The sequence below is a fragment of the Bufo bufo genome, chromosome 1 (genome assembly GCF_905171765.1).
Source record: "Bufo bufo chromosome 1, aBufBuf1.1, whole genome shotgun sequence".
NCBI lineage: Eukaryota > Metazoa > Chordata > Amphibia > Anura > Bufonidae > Bufo > Bufo bufo.
In genome coordinates, this window is record NC_053389.1 from 260,087,382 (window position 1) to 260,105,563 (window position 18,182).

At 43.5% G+C, this 18,182-nt stretch overlaps 1 protein-coding gene across 6 annotated transcripts in view; it reads right to left on the reverse strand.

Annotated features, from left to right (window-relative positions):
* PRR5 (proline rich 5) overlaps nucleotides 1-18,182 on the reverse strand; it is a 121,090-nt gene that overhangs the window by 96,990 nt on the left and 5,918 nt on the right. For 2 of the 6 annotated variants that reach the window (XM_040439151.1, XM_040439152.1), the window contains exon 2: nucleotides 5,328-5,458. The exons of the other annotated variants lie outside the window; for them this stretch is intronic. The gene's annotated coding sequence lies outside the window, so the exon portion shown is untranslated. The remainder of the gene's footprint in view (nucleotides 1-5,327; nucleotides 5,459-18,182) is intronic. 6 annotated transcript variants of the gene reach the window in all.

An 18,182-nucleotide genomic window follows, 5' to 3' on the forward strand; every position in this document is an offset into this window, starting at 1 on the left:
GCGTTTTTCACGCAACACAGGCCCCATATAAGTGAATGGGGCTGAGTGAAAATCGCAAGCAAGTGCGGATGCGGTGCGATTTTTCACGCATGGTTGCTAGGTGACGATCGGGATGGGGACCCGATCTTTATTATTTTCCCTTATAACATGGTTATAAGAGAAAATAATAGCACTCTCAATACAGAATGCAAAGTAAAATGTGGATTGAGGGATTAAAAATAAAAATAAATTAACTCACCTCCTCCTCTTGAACGCGTAGCTGCCGGTCTCTTCTTACTTCTTTAATCATGAGCTGCCTGCTAAAGGATCTGTGGTAACATCACATCACATGGTCCAATCACATGGTCCATCACCGTGGTGATGGACCATGTGATTGGACCATGTGATGAGCTCAGTGATGTCACCACAGGTCCTGAAGAAAGAGCAGAGACCGGCAGCTATGGAGGAGGTATTTTTTTTTTTTACCCCTCGATTGACCGTCTACTAAGCATTCTGTATTAAGAATGCTATTATTTTCCCTTATAACCATGTTATAAGGGAAAATAATAAAATCTACACTACAACTAACCCAAACCCGAACTTCATTGAAGAAGTTTGGGTCTGGGTACCACATTCAGTTTTTTCTCACGTGCGTGCAAAACGCATTGCACTCACGCAGAAAAAACTGAACCACGCAACGCAATCGCAGTCAAAACTGACTAAAATTGTGTGCTCACTCGCACGATTTCCCCGCCACGCACCCGCATCCTATCCGGCCCCAATCCGTAACGCCCGTGTGAAAGAGGCCTAAATGTTCTGTAATCAGAGGAATTATCTGCCCTCTTCTCATTCTTCGGGCTCATGCACACGACCGTTTTGTGACCGTTCAGTCCATTGGGGACAGCAATTTGCGGTCCCCAATGCATGGGCAACATCTGTGCGGCGGCCAGGACGGATCGAGACTCATTCAACTTAAATGGGTCCGTGATCCGTCCGCACCGTATTTTTTTGTGGTGCGGAGGCACGGACAGAAACACCATGGGAGCACTCCGTAGTGCTTCCGTGGGCTTCCGATCCGTGCTTCCGTTCCACACAGCATTTCCTGGATTGCGGACCCATTCAAGTGAATGGGTCCGCATCTGTGAAGTGGGGTGAACACGGCCGGTGCTCGTGTATTGCGGACCCGCTGTATGCGGGCCGCAATACGGCCACGAACGGGCAACGGCCTGTATGCATGAGCCCTTCTGGTGAGGGAACAGGTTTTGAATACAGAACAGTAAACCTCAGCACATATAGTATATTCTCCCCGTGGCTGGATGTGGTGAGCGGTTAAAACGTTCCACTCGATACCTGCTATAACATAAATGGAGCGCAGCCCATAAATATCACACAAATTGTGGTTTACAAGGTGACAGCGAGTATTTCAATGTGACATTGAGGGTTCGCTGTGACACTTTGGGCCGATTTTTCACAGCAAGGCTGGTTTCCAGCACGTGGGTGGCAGGCAGTTCATCCCATTCTCGCTGAACATTAAACTAGTGAATCAAAAACCTGCTGAACCTTAACACAAGCGTTTCGAAAATTTCCACTTGAAAACCAGACAGCTTACTTCTTCTGAAACTGGTCGGGTGAATTTGTTACTAGGCCCACCCAGAAGAAAAAAAGATTTCAAAATGCAGATGATATAAAACCAAACTGAAATAAATATTTGAAATAGGTTTTAAAAATTCAAAATGAAATTGGAAAAATAAACACTAACAAAAACTAATTTAAAAATAAAAATATATATAGTTTTCCTGTTAAAGTTTATTTTTATTTGAAATTTGGTTTATTTTGCATTTAAAAAAATTATTTTATAATTATATGTATTTCTTTTTTTTTTCTACATTACCTGGGGTAAGATCATTTCCGTAGATTAAACCTATGTTTAACACTTCAATGATATTTTTATAATTGAAGGAACATTATTTAATATATTTTAATATGTAAAAAAAATTGCCGTATTTAATAATTTAAAAAATATCCCTAAACTTGTCACATTTACACATATTTAATAGCTGTAGCATCACTGAGTAGTATTTTTTACTCTTGAGTCGCATGGCTAGTATCCACCAAGAACACCCTATTGGACAGGCCCTTCAAGATGTAATTAAAGGAGTTTTTTAACTGACGGCCTAGATCGGTGGGGGTGGGTTCGACACCTGGGACCCCGGCGATCAGCTGTTTGAGAAGGCGCAGTATCGGTGCGGTCTTCTCGCAGCATACCATACACAGCGCCGTACATAGTATAGTGGCTGTGCTTGGTATTGCAGCTCAATGTCACTTCAATGGGGCTGAGCTGCGCCTAGGCCATGTGGACTGATAAACGTGACATCACATAGCAAAAAGCAAAGCTGAAAGAAGGCTGCAGTGCTACTGAAAGCGCCAGTGCCTTCTCGATCAGCTGATCGGCAGGGGTCCCAGGTGTCGGACCCCCACCGATCAGATACTGATGACCCATTCAGAGGATAGGTCATCGTTAAAAAATCCCAGAAAACCCCTTTAAAGACGATCTGTTTGCTCTTCTAACATGTCTATTACAGTATACACTTACATTACCCATGAAATAACAATATTGGACAATCATTGATTGCGCTGTTCCTCTCTTATTCCTCATTGACAACTAGACATTACCTCATTCCTTCATCAATGATGGAATCGCCACCTGTTCAGGTTTTCAGATGCAGTTTTGGAAGTCAAAACCAGGAGTGAAAAAAAGACAAGAAGTCCTATCTGTTCTTTATACTTTTTCTCCTTTTATGATCCACCCCTGATTTTGGCTTCCAAGACTGACTGTGTGGCCATGCCCTGGTTGTCAGTACTGATTGGACAGTGTCAGACTGTGTAGGGGCATATACATCTGACAAGGGGAATAGTAACATCCAGTTATCAATTCATATATATTTCCAGGAGGAATAACAGAGGAACAGAACAATACAGAGTTCTAAGAACAAGGTCCCCAGAATTATTATTTCATGGATAATTTGAGAATTTACTAAACAGACATCAGGAGAGCCGATTCTTTACAGCAAATATTAGAATCAATAAAAATAGAGTTGAAAGAAACCTATAGCTGTAGGTAAGCGTATTATAACCATATAGCAGGCTGTTCCCAGCACCTGTACACTTCATCTCTGGTGACTGCAGCTCAGGGTCAGGCTCATCTCATGACACTGATACTTGCAGCAGGTTATAACTAGCTGAGTCTATTTTATCTATGTTAATGCTAAACTGAGAACCCAACGGGAAAAAAGCCAGCGACCATAATGAAGTCTGGGGATTCCCAGCATGACGGGCTCAGTCTCTCACCACAGTCTTAGGGTCCATTCACACGTCCGCAATTTCGTTCCGCATTTTGCGGAACGGAATTGCGGACCCATTCATTTCTATGGGACCTGGAATTGCGGATCCGTACTTCCGGGACCGCAATTTCGATCCCGAAAATTATAGAACATGTCCTATTCTTGTCCGCAATTGCGGACAAGAAAAGGCATTTTCTGTTAAGTGCCGGCGATGTGCGGACCGCAAAATGCGGAACGCACATCGCCAATGTCCGTGTTTTGCGGATCCACACACACGGACGTGTGAATGCAGCCTTAGGCCGAATGCACACGGCCGTGTTCCGCGGCCCGAAAGCGGTCCGTGGTATGCCGGGCTGGATTCCTGTTCAGAGCAGGAGCGCATGGCGTCATTGGTTGCTATGACGCCGTTCTCTTCATGCCGCCGCTGCTGTACAGTAATACACTCATATAGTGTATTACTGTAGTGCAGCGGCGACATGAAGCGCACGGCGTCATAGCAACCAATGACGCCGTGCGCTCCTGCTCTGAACAGGAATCCAGCCCGGCATACCACGGACCGCTCTCGGCCGCGGAACACGGCCGTGTGCATTCAACCTTACTTTCATTTGGTCACCAGTAGTCATCATTTCCATGGTTATGATCTAAAGAGGACCTGACATGTCTGTTTTAGTAACTAAATCCAATTCCCATGTAATAACGATTCTGGAATATCTGTTCTTATGACTCTATGTTGTACCATTCCTTTATTATTCCTGCTAGAAGTTTACAAATAAATTGCTAACAGTCTGCAGTAAAGGTACTGCTGGGTGTTACCGGTAGTGACTGTGTCTGATTCTGTCCAATCAGTGCTGCTAGTATCAGACTGTGCAGGGACATACCCCCAACTAGTAACGCTGGGTTCACACCTGAGCGTACCGAAGGAGCGCTCTGTATGCGTGATTTTATCGGGCGTTTACAGACGCGGCTCCGGCAACAAGCAACGCGCATTGTCGCGCGTTCCCGGAAGTCTATGTACGGGAACGCGCGACCATACGCCCCAAAGAAGCTCCTGCACTTCTTGGGGCGTAGGGCGTTTTGCAGCGCGTTCGTACGCGCTGTAAAACGCTCAGGTGAGAACCATGCCCATAGGGGATCATTGGTTTTTGCCTGTTGAGCATTTTACAGCGCGTAGGAACGCGCTGTAAAACGCTCAGATGTGAACCCAGCGTAACACCAAGCTGCTGATAATTCAATCATAAACAGCTAGGAGGAATAGCAGAGAAATGGCACAACATAGAGTCGAGGATAGATGTTCAAAAGTGTTATTACATGGGGAATAGCAGACATGTTTTAAGAGGTGACAGGTCCTCTTTAACCGCTTCCTCTTTAATCCCTTGTTGGGGTGACTGCCACACCTGTGGCAAAATGTCTATGATCGGCGGTAATGCTGATCGCACTCATGTAAAGGAGTTTTCCGAGATTTTAATACTGACGACCTATCCTCAGGATAATTCATCAGTATCTGATCAGTGGGGGTCCGACACCTGGGACCCCCATCGATCAGCTGTTTGAGAAGGTAGCGCTGCAGCCTTTTCTCAGCTTTTCCTAGGCCAATGACGACACGTTCATCAGTCACATGGGCTAGGCACAGCACAGCCGATAGAAGTGAATAGGGCTGAGCGTGATTCCAAGCAAGGCCACTATTTAAATGATGGCTACTAGTGATAAGCCATCAATGTCCCAGATGGAAATACCCCTATAAGTACCAAACTAGGGTGTGTCCTGAAGGGGTTAAATAATGACATAAAGAAGAAAAATTCAATTGACCTTTCTAAACATGACAAGAATATAATAATTACCGTAGTAAATAACAGAACATACTGTAATTTGCAGGAGATCAACTCCATTTGGCTTATCTCGTCTGCCTCATGTGTGGAAATGTTGCCTTTTCGAAAAATAATTTCATTTAAAAATAAAAAAATAAAAAGTGAAAAGAAAACTCATTTTAAAAATGTAGGTAAAAATTACTTCTAGAATAGATGATAGTGAGAGACTTTCTAGGAACTGCTTTGCATTCTGTTCAGCAACAGGTCAGCAAGTAGCCAGGTTTCAATTCAACTCTGATCCTTCCAAAAACGTCACACTTGGGTGGAGGGTTTCTGGAAGAGGGGAAGGGGGGGTCAAGTAATTGTCTGACCTTCAGGTGTCCTCTAGAGCAACCTATGTGGACAACTCGACCCCTCTACAACCGGAATAACCAGATCCCAAATCCTGCACCAGTCACCAAAGACAAAGAGATGTCAGTATCATTTTGAGCTAGTTATTTACTATTGCACATACAGGTGAAACTCGAAAAATAAGAATATCGTGCAAAACTCAATTTATTTCGGTAATGCAAATTAAAAGGAATTGCATTAATGCAGCTTAAAATTAGAATTTTGTGAAAAGGTTCAATATTCTAGGCTCAAAGTGTCACACTGTAGTCAGCTAATTAATCCATACCCCCTGAGCAGAGGGGACCTCAAAAATGTGACTTTGGGGTTTCATAAGAAGTAAGCCATAATCATCCAAATTATAACAAATAAAGGCTTGAAATATCTCGCTTTGCATGTAATGAGTCTCTCATATGTTAGTTTCACCTTTTAAGTTGCATTACTGAAATAAATGAACTTTGCACGATATTCTAATTTTTCGCATTTCACCTGTATATGATCATTAAATACAGTATGCTATACTGCACTTTGCTTTAGGGCTCATGTACACGACCGTATGTATTTAGCTGTCCCCAAAACATAGATGCGCAAAACATACGGATGACATTCGTGTGCATTCCCTATTTTGCGGAACGGAACAGCCGGCCCCTAATAGAACAGTGCTATCCTTGTCCGTAATGCGGGCAATAATAGGACATGTTCTATTTTTTTGCGGAACGGACATGCAGACATACGGAAATGGAATGCACACGGAGTAACTTACCTTTTTTTTTTTGATGAATAATTCCGCATACGGTCCGCAAAAAAAAGTAATGGACACGGAAAGAAAATATGTTTGTGTGCATGAGCCCTTAGTCACACATGATGAAGGCACCTTTTAACTGAACCTTGTTTAACCCCATAAGGAACAGAGTATATTTAGCCTTCTGTTTTCCAGCAACAGAGCTGCTTCTGCCCATGAGCAGTGTCTAGTAGTGAGCTCAAACCCTTCAAGGACAAAAGTCCTCTGGTCCCCTTGATTCATTTTTCCATCACATTATACACTGTTTGTTTCCAGTGGTTATGACCACCCTGCAGTCTAGCAGCGGTGGTCGTGCTTGCACACTATAGGAAAAGGCCTCTCTGGTGGTTGGGACTTTGGGAGCGTGCATTGGTATCCATGCACAGCAGCTCCAGTCCCAGCCACCTCGTTTCTGAAACGAGCAGTGTATAATGTGATGGAAAAATGAATCCAGCCAGGAAAGGAGGCAATATGGACAATCACAATACATTAGTAAGTGCTTTATATTAACTTTTTGCATACCTCCCAACTTTTTGGAAGTTCAAAGAGGGACACTTATGGTTCACTGCATGAAAGATCTTTTTTTTTTTTTTGCCTATTTATGTACTTTAATAGTTTTCTCTTATGAACTAGTGCAAAAAATTTCTGAATATAGAAATTTCTAAAATTCAAATTGTATCAAGCAATGAAATGATATACAAGGTAGGCTTTAATATACAGAGAGGACCCAGACAAACACTTTCTGCATCAATATTGTACATGCAATACTGACAATCTATCCCTCAGATCAAAAAGAGGGACATTTATGGAGCAAAGGGACTTGGGGCAAAAAGAGGGACTGTCCCTCCACTTGGGAGGTCTGACTTTGTCTATATGATAAATGCCACTTGCTAAAGTGACGCCACCCCCAGTTAAAATCAACCCTGTTATGCGCTGTTCACAATTGCTTGGGTTTACACCATATACACCTTATGGAGTATATGGCGCATACCCCGAATGTGCCCACAAAATAGGTTATGAACAGAGCCTAACAGGGACAATTGCCACCATTAGGAACCTGACTGAGTCTAATTAGCCCCACAGTCTCTCTCCTGTTATTGGCATCCCAGCAGTCACATCATCAGTCATGTGATCATTGAGCTTTTTAACCCCTTGACGCATAATGCCGTACATGTACGGCATCATGCACCCACAGTTGTAGGGAGCGGACTGCTGCAGTGAGCCTGCTCCAAATGTGGTGGGTGCCGGTTGTATCATACAGCAGGAATCTGGCCGCAATGATGGGGAATGGTGATCACACCGAACCTCATCATTTAAACCCTCAGATGCTGCGATCAAAGCTGATTGCGGCATCTTTTTAGTTAGGCAGAGGGATGTGGATCCCTCTGCCTCCGGATCGGAGCCCCCGCAGTGAAATTGCAGGGCTCCGATTGGTTACTATGGCAGCCTGGACTCTGCTGAAACCTTCCAGGCCTGCCATGGTCAGTTAAATATATCATATAGGAGACACACACAGTGATATTTGAGAAGTGAAATGAAGTTTATTGGATTTACAGAAAGTGTGCTATAATTGTTTAAACAAAATTAGGCAGGTGCATAAATTTGGGCACTGTTGTCATTTTATTGATTCCAAAACCTTTAGAACTAATTATTGGAACTCAAATTGGCTTGATAAGCTCCGTGACCCCTGACCTACATACACAGGTGAATCCAATTATGAGAAAGAGTATTTAAGGGGGTCAATTGTAAGTTTCCCTCCTCTTTTAATTTTCTCTGAAGAGTAGCAACATGGGGGTCTCAAAACAACTCTCAAATGACCTGAAGACAAAGATTGTTCACCATCATGGTTTAGGGGAAGGATACAGAAAGCTGTCTCGGAGATTTCAGCTGTCTGTTTCCACAGTTAGGAACATATTGAGGAAATGGAAGACCACAGGCTCAGTTCAAGTTAAGGCTCGAAGTGGCAGACCAAGAAAAATCTCAGATAGACAGAAGCGACGAATGGTGAGAACAGTCAGAGTCAACCCACAGACCAGCACCAAAGGCCTACAACATCATCTTGCTGCAGATGGAGTCACTGTGCATCGTTCAACCATTCGGCGCACTTTACACAAGGAGATGCTGTATGCGAGAGTGATGCAGAGGAAGCCTTTTCTCCGCCCACAGCACAAAAAGTGCCGCTTGAGGTGGGCTAAAGCACATTTGGACAAGCCAGCTTCATTTTGGAATAAGGTGCTGTGGAGTGATGAAACTAAAATTTCGTTATTTGGCCATAACAAGGGGCGTTATGCATGGAGGAAAAAGAACACAACATTCCAAGAAAAACACCTGCCACCTACAGTAAAATATGGTGGTGGTTCCATCATGCTGTGGGGCTGTGTGGCCAGTGCACGGACTGGGAATCTTGTCAAAGTTGAGGGACGCATGGATTCCACTTAGTATCAGCAGATTCTGGAGACCAATGTCCAGGAATCAGTGACAAAGCTGAAGCTACGCCGGGGCTGGATCTTCCAACAAGACAACGACCCTAAACACTGCTCAAAATCCACTAAGGCATTTATGCAGAGGAACAAGTACAACGTTCTGGAATGGCCATCTCAGTCCCCAGACCTGAATATAATTGAAAATCTGTGGTGTGACTTAAAGAGAGCTGTCCATGCTCGGAAGCCATCAAACCTGAATGAACTAAAGATGTTTTGTAAAGAGGAATGGTCCAAAATACCTTCAACCAGAATCCAGACTCTCATTGGAACCTACAGGAAGTGTTTAGAGGCTGTAATTTCTGCAAAAGGAGGATCTACTAAATATTGATTTCATTTCTTTTTTGTGGTGCCCAAATTTATGCACCTGCCTAATTTTGTTTAAACAATTATAGCACACTTTCTGTAAATCCAATAAACTTCATTTCACTTCTCAAATATCACTGTGTGTGTCTCCTATATGATATATTTAACTGACATTTTTTATCGTAACAACCAACGATTTATACAGGAAAATCATGACGATTAACAAGGTTGCCCAAACTTTCGCATCCCACTATATCTCATAATTGTAGTCGAGACGGTTGTATTACATTTTATGTTTGAGAGGTAATATGGAACGCTGGTATTTATGTTAGAGCCATCTAGTGGCAAATTTAGGGCACTACATATTACTGGGTGTTATTGCATATTATTGAATTTTATATTGATTAAGCTTTGATTGTATTCTAAGCTATTGTATAAATCATTTGTATTTTTGCATAGACGCTTGTACCATGTTTTAATGATTGCACAATATAATTAAATTAATGACATACTCTTTTTGAGGTGTTTTATATGTCCACCTCTAGGATCAATTCCCTTTGAAAAATTTTCTTTGATCTTTTATTTTATATAAAGCATTTGCTTTATATCCCTGACATCTTTTACCTGAGGTCATCGCAGGTGAGGGCTGCTGTAATCAAGGAGGTATAAAACCAACCCTCTGTGTGTCAGTCAAGAGAGAGAAAATTTGAAAGCAGAGGCCTACAGAGGCTCTGTGTGGTCTCAGCCAGGAGGTCTGAGGGGCCACAAGGCATTGTAAAGCCTGAAATTTCGGGGGCCCAGTGACACCTACAGAAAGAGGGTCGCATGGTCAGAATCGGGAGGACTTCTGGACCAAGTGTGCTGGTGTGGTCACAGCCTGGAGGCTGCTGGACCGTATGTGGCTGAGGGGCCACAAGGTTATGCAAAGCCGGATCCCTTCCCGTATGGACTTGTGTCTGATGAGCAGACCGGCTAAGGCTTGGAGCCTGAGACCCTGTGCTTAGAGGTGAGTCAGGGATACTATTGTGTATTAGTTAGAGCCCAGATGGGCAGGTGTTTGTTTCATTTTGATGCTTATGTTTGTGTGAGTGCTGAAGTGACACAATAAAGCACCAGTTTGGACATTAAATCCGGTTGTCTGCGGAAAAGTCTGTGACTGTGACGCCCTGAGAGGTCCTATTTATTCCAGGTCCTATACACTGTGCATTTCTAATGTTATGTAACTGCTCATATGTAATTCACCTGGTTCACCGGCAGGTGGCAGCACACGGCAGAGCTGTATGTAGATAGAATGTAACTTACCATTCCATTCTCCCCCCCCCCCCCCTCATTCTGGAGAGAGGTAGGTGAGTCATACTTCCTGCAGGAAGGGTGGGGCAGAAGTTCTAGTTAGTCAGGTAACAGGTACAGGTGTGCAGGGGGAAAGTCTCTGCTGGACGTGCCCAAGCCAGCCAGGGCACCCTCACCTCTGCTGGCCATGGAGCCAAAGCTTAGAGCCTCAGGAGCCAGGAGGAAAGTTCCCTGGCCTAATCTAGAGACAGATCATACAAAGAGAAGTGCAGCATACAAGAAGAAGCAAAGTCATACAGTCAGCCTTGTCATTACAGGAGAGCCAGAGAGAAACAGATGTAGCAGAGTCGAGTTTGCCTGCCAGTTTTAATGCTAAAGCCTGCTGGGACCAAGACAAAGTCTGTAAACTGTTTTGAAGAAAGTTTATGCAAAGTAAAGCTGCTGTTCAACTACATACAAGGTCTGGACTTAATCTTCCTTTCAAATCCCTCAATTATTCCCCCTATTTATTGCTTCGGAATCAAAGCCTGGGGTCCAGGTAGGAGCACCGTGACACACATAAAGGGACATTATAAGCTGCACTATACCACTCTGCATTCTTGCGATATAAAGGGCCCTAGGGGGAGGTGACGGTTACAACTGGCTGATCTGTTTGAAACCGATGATGAATCGAGTAAAATATTCCTGTTTACTGTACACTGGTGTTTGGCCAGGCAGAAAGTTAATTGTGATTTGATGAGGTAACAGCTGGGGCTCTGATGTCAGCGCTGCTCCCTGACATTTTCACTCAGTAGTTTGTTCCTGTCTCTCAGGTCAAGAACCCAGGAAAAACAATATCTGACTGGTTACAGAGCAGCCAGGCGAGGAATGTCAACATTTTCTCAGTGGTTTTAAAAGCGAATAAAGTTTACACAGAACCTGAGGATGAAAGCCCGGCGAGCTCACCATTGTAGAACTGGTCTCCGATTACGATAATAGAGCATGTACAAGTCAGATGAGGAGGCAGGGGGGATGCCTTGTACCTCCTTCCAAGCCATATGTTCTCCTTAAAGACGGCCATACACATCTTGTACCTCCTTCCAAGCCATATGTTCTCCTTAAAGATGGCCATACACATTCAATAGCTGTCAGCAACATAATCGTTCAGCTGAATGCTATCTCATACAGATACATGTTGAGATCGGCAGGGGATAAGCCACTTTCAGACCCTTGTAGTACTGGCTTATCTCCTGGGAGAACAAAAGGACTGGGTGAAAATATTCATTTCACCTGATCCTTCTCTCTCCCATCATCATCTATTGGGGGAGAGTCGGGAGCTCCCCCCCACACATTAGACCGCTTAGAATGGGGGACTCAATACTTCTACTGTCCAAGATCATAGTGGCCACTAAACTTAAAAGCTCTACTGATATCACTCACACATATGGCAGCTTCTTTACATAGCCCCAACTGGCTGATAAGACAGAAAAATAGACGGCACCACTACCCATAAGTTCACGTTCCTGCTCTATTAGCCTGTGCAGAGTTTCACTTGTTAGGACAGCGTTTTGTGCTTCAGAGTTGCCCTTCTTATGCCTCATTCACACATCAGTGTTCGGTCAGTGATTTCCATCAGTGATTTTGAACTAAAACCAGGTGCGGCTCTAAACACAGAACAGGTTCAGATTAGGGCTGCAACGAGTACTCGATTTAAATCGAGTAATCTGACACATGCGGGCTGCCATCTTAAATCACAAGTCCGGCGATGCACAGGTAAGTCCTTACCTGTGCCTGGCCGCGAGCCGGTCTGAAACAAATGCGGTCACTGGGAGCAGACAATTCCAAGAACAGCCACTGGGGGCCTTAATCGGGCTGTTTTCGGAACTGCCTGCTCCCGGTGACCGCATTTGTTTCAGACCGGCTCGCGGCACAGGTAAGGACTTACCTGTGCATCGCCGGACTTGTGATTTAAGATGGCAGCCCGCATGTGTACGCTGGCGAACTGGCCATCACTGCTGACAAACACTGACGTGTGAATTAGGCTTTATTATGACTGGAAGCCAAGTCCATTTTGGAGTTGAGTCTCTTGGTTACCTGGTCAAACAAATGCATAGGGTATCTATAGATACTGCTCTGCTATTTGCTCTTCCCATACACTGGACTAGAAGCACCCACATAACAGCCCACAAGTACCCTGGCAGACATCAATACGAACTTGCTTTTATTTATTTCAATGGGGGTCACACCCTAGGGAAAAAATAAATAAATTACACTTCTTACAGTGATCATACAATGATCTGCATTTGGTACATTGTAGATTATAAAAATTATTCCATAATCTACGAGTCTGAAGTGAGTCAGCGATCACATCACAGTCTCCTATTAACCGGTATTTCAAAATTATTTTCCAACCTCATCCGCTGAAAACCCTTCTTTGTCACGTCATCACCTCCATCCCCGAAAACAAACTGCTTCATTAATTTGCCATTTCTGAGATACTTCATCCTGCTGTTATATGGTGATTGCTCCCAACATTTCTAACTATCCCAATTTTAAACATACAATCCCAGGCCTGAAATTACCACCAGTCATGAGAAGACCTGGTACCAGTGGTATCACTTAGAGTCTTAGACACTAACTCTAAGAAGTCAGCCACAGTAGAGGGACAACTGGGTACCCACAAAAAAAAAAAAGAAACTAAAATAGATCTTCACTACTAAAGGCTCATCATAGTCATTGATGAGAGACCAACAGCTAAGACCACCACCATGATAATTCGAAAAAGTCAACCATGTAGGTACCTGGAAAAAGCCCAATGGAGCAGAGAGATGATGATATATCATCAATGACTATGATAAGACAACTCCTTTAAGGGGGTTTCTCACATTAGACATTTATAGTTTGCTTATTTGGCTGTTTCCATAATTCCCATGGACTTGAATAAAGCACGGCCATCTGAATGTGGTGGCTGTGGCCACCTTGCTTGGTGGAACAAAGATAAATGGATGTTTCAAAGGTGGCGCCCTGAAAGAGGACCTCTTACTTTCTCCAACATCTGCAGCACTCTTTACCTTGGAGTAGCTGCCTCCTCACAGGCGTTGCCAGTGTTCTTTGATCACCCTTATTCCCACGCAATCAGTGCCATTAGTGTTAGCACCAAGGCCATGGTCAAGGGGGCGGTCACGGACAATGAGTTCCAACTGGGAGGAAACCTGGATGCTCTGACATTGTCTAATTGGTGTGGGTGTCAAAATGAACAGGGTCAAAGCTAACGGTACCGTTTACTTGGGACCAGGTGGCAGGGGCTTCCAAGAAAAAACATCAGTGGTGGCTACATCCAGGTAAAGAGAAATGCAGTTCTCGGAGGACATTACAACATGACAAGGTCCTGTTTATGACTGTCAGACATCTATGGTCCAAGACTGAATTCACCTATAGGCCTCAACTAAAAGAGTGTGTGGAGGGTCTGGAGTGGGAAGCCCCCTTTAATTAGGTAGTGTCCCCTACAGGTCATATACTGTAAAAGTGGGTTGATTATATTTTTTCAAAAAAAGGCATCAAACTCCAAACATGGTCCCAGTGAAATTTCAGAAACAACCCTCTACCCTTATTCTGCTTTCAGTGTACTGCCAACTATTTAGCATCAGCCATATGGCTGCACTACTTATGGGGGACACAGTAGCTGCCAGTCTTGGCTGGTATTCAGGCTCGACATCAATGCCTTAAAGGCTCCCTTTGTATTAGTTCTGTGCTAAAGCCTCAGCAGAACGTAAGCTGTACAGCTGTCAATCAACAGCAGCCCTCCGAGTGATTGACGACTGCACCAGACAGCAAATTCAGCTGCAGCCACCGCACATAATGTGGTGAACACTACTGGGGACAATCCATGCATAATATTACAACGTGATACATCTGTAATGAAGAATTCAGGTTAAAAATGCCAAAGGCCATTACACCATCTATATAACTGCCCAAAACTTAAACTGGGCTTACTGAATCTCTTTGCCTTTTATTTGTGTAATGAATATACTCTGTGTACTTTATACTATTGCTGTGTGCTAAAGCATGGATGTCTATTCTTAAGATTTTTTTTTGTCTATGTAAAGCCTACCCACAGGTAGAGGTTGCACTCAATTAACAGTGGTGCACCGTTGCCTCAAATCCACACACAATATTGCCAACCGTATCCATATAAAAGTACCAGTAGAGGTCTTCCATAAACAGTAGTTCTAGCAGTGTCCCTCATAAACAGTAACAGAAGGGTGCTTCCATAAACAATAGTGGCAGCAGTGTCCCAGGACCGGTAGAGTGCTTCCATAAAGTACAATGTCAGTAGTGTCCCATATGAACAGTACCAGTAAAGTACTTCCATAAACAATAGTGGCAGCAATGTCCCATATAAACAGTACTAGTAGAGGGCTTCCATAAACAATAGTATCAGCAGTGTCCAATATAAAAAGTGCCAGTAGAGTGCTTCCATAAACAATAGTACCAGCAGTGTCTAGTATAATCATGACCAGTAGAGTGCTTCCATAAACTATAGTGCCTGCAGTATCCCATATAAACAGTATCAGTAGAGTGCTTCCATAAACAATAGTGGCAGCAATGTCCCATATAAACAGTACTAGTAGAGTGCTTCCATAAACAATAGTGGCAGCAGTGTCCAATATAAAAAGTGCCAGTAGAGTGCTTCCATAAACAATAGTACCAGCAGTGTCTAATATAATCATGACCAGTAGAGTGCTTCCATAAACTATAGTGCCTGCAGTATCCCATATAAACAGTATCAGTAGAGTGCTTCCATAAACAATAGTGGCAGCAATGTCCCATATAAACAGTACTAGTAGAGTGCTTCCATAAACAATAGTACCAGCAGTGTCTAATATAATCATGACCAGTAGAGTGCTTCCATAAACAATAGTACCAGCAGTGTCTAATATAATCATGACCAGTAGAGTGCTTGCATAAACAATAGTGGCAGCAATGTCCCATATAAACAGTACTAGTAGAGTGCTTCCATAAACAATAGTGGCAGCAGTGTCCAATATAAAAAGTACCAGTAGAGTGCTTCCATAAACAATAGTACCAGCAGTGTCTAATATAATCATGACCAGTAGAGTGCTTCAATAAACAATAGTACCAGCAGTGTCTAATATAATCATGACCAGTAGAGTGCTTCCATAAACAATAGTACCAGCAGTGTCTAATATAATCATGACTAGTAGAGTGCTTGCATAAACAATAGTGGCAGCAATGTCCCATATAAACAGTACTAGTAGAGTGCTTCCATAAACAATAGTACCAGCAGTGTCCAATCTAAAAAGTACCAGTAGAGTGCTTTCATAAACAATAGTACCAGCAGTGTCTAATATAATCATAACCAGTAGAGTGCTTCCATAAACTATAGTGGCAGCAGTGTCAAATATAAAAAGTACCAGTAAAGTGCTTCCGTAAACAGTAGTTCCAGCAGTGCCTCACATAAGCAGTATCAGTAGATGTTTCTATACACACTAGCACCAGTGTCTCACATAACCAGTGCCAGCAGAGTGACCTAGTGACCCCAGTAAAGAGTTTCCCCAATAAACAATCCTGTCTCCTCATACACAGTGACAGATGATACAATTCTGACTACTTGCAGCCTCCACTAGGGGGTGATCGCCGCCTACAGCTTTATAATTTTAATATTTATACAGCTTCTGTTGAACTAAAGACAACTAGAAATGTATCATTTATAGGGGTTTTCTCGGTGTTTAATATTGATGATCTATCCTCAGGATAGGTCATCTGTACCAGATTGGCCGGGGTCCAACACCTGCCACTTCCCCATCGATCAGCTGACAACCTCAACAAATCTCTGACAACCCCTTTTACTATTTCAAAGAAAACGTGGCACTCTGGCACTCATGATAATGGAATTTTGACCACTATACTATTTTAAAGGGGTTTTCTGGGAGTAGAATATTGAGGACTTATTACCAGGATAGGGTATCAATATGTAATTGCTGGGGGTCTAAAGAAGCTCTGGTGAATGCTATGGTCTCTTAGGCCAGTGACGTCACATTCATCTGTCACATGACCCATGTGAAGCTCAGTCCTATTTAAGTGACTGGGCCTGGACTGCAGTACCAAGCACAGCCACTATACAATGCTTGGCGCTGTGCTTGGTAAGCTGCAAGGAGGCCACAGTGCCCACCAAAGAGCTGCTGCTGCTTCAAACAGCTGATCGGTGGTGATGCCAGGAATCAGACCCCCACTGATTAGATATTGGTGACCTATCCTGAGGCTAGGTCATCAGAATAGTACTTCCGGAAAACCCCTCTAAGAAAGGAATCATCAGGGAATTTTATACCTACAAATAAAACTGTTTGCCCTTACTACTACGGGAAGCATTTCTCTTCAGAAGACTATATTGTGGAGTTGTCTCATCAGAAGACTATATTGTGGAGTTGTCTCATCAGAAGACTATATTGTGGAGTTGTCTCATCAGAAGACTATATTGTGGAGTTGTCTCATCAGAAGACTATATTGTGGAGTTGTCTCATCAGAAGACTATATTGTGGAGTTGTCTCATCAGAAGACTATATTGTGGAGTTGTCTCATCAGAAGACTACACTGCGTGCAGAATTATTAGGCAAATTAGTATTTTGACCACATCATCCTCTTTATGCATGTTGTCTTACTCCAAGCTGTATAGGCTCGAAAGCCTACTACCAATTAAGCATATTAGGTGATGTGCATCTCTGTAATGAGAAGGGGTGTGGTCTAATGACATCAACACCCTATATTAGGTGTGCCTAATTATTAGGCAACTTCCTTTCCTTTGGCAAAATGGGTCAAAAGAAGGACTTGACAGGCTCAGAAAAGTCAAAAATAGTGAGATATCTTGCAGAGGGATGCAGCACTCTTAAAATTGCAAAGCTTCTGAAGCGTGATCATCGAACAATCAAGCGTTTCATTCAAAATAGTCAACAGGGTCGCAAGAAGCGTGTGGAAAAACCAAGGCGCAAAATAACTGCCCATGAACTGAGAAAAGTCAAGCGTGCAGCTGCCAAGATGCCACTTGCCACCAGTTTGGCCATATTTCAGAGCTGCAACATCACTGGAGTGCCCAAAAGCACAAGGTGTGCAATACTCAGAGACATGGCCAAGGTAAGAAAGGCTGAAAGACGACCACCACTGAACAAGACACACAAGCTGAAACGTCAAGACTAGGCCAAGAAATATCTCAAGACTGATTTTTCTAAGGTTTTATGGACTGAAGAAATGAGAGTGAGTCTTGATGGGCCAGATGGATGGGCCCGTGGCTGGATTGGTAAAGGGCAGAGAGCTCCAGTCCGACTCAGACGCCAGCAAGGTGGAGGTGGAGTACTGGTTTGGGCTGGTATCATCAAAGATGAGCTTGTGGGGCCTTTTCGGGTTAAGGATGGAGTCAAGCTCAACTCCCAGTCCTACTGCCAGTTTCTGGAAGACACCTTCTTCAAGCAGTGGTACAGGAAGAAGTCTGCATCCTTCAAGAAAAACATGATTTTCATGCAGGACAATGCTCCATCACACGCGTCCAAGTACTCCACAGCGTGGCTGGCAAGAAAGGGTATAAAATAAGAAAATCTAATGACATGGCCTCATTGTTCACCTGATCTGAACCCCATTGAGAACCTGTGGTCCATCATCAAATGTGAGATTTACAAGGAGGGAAAACAGTACACCTCTCTGAACAGTGTCTGGGAGGCTGTGGTTGCTGCTGCACGCAATGTTGATGGTGAACAGATCAAAACACTGACAGAATCCATGGATGGCAGGCTTTTGAGTGTCCTTGCAAAGAACGGTGGCTATA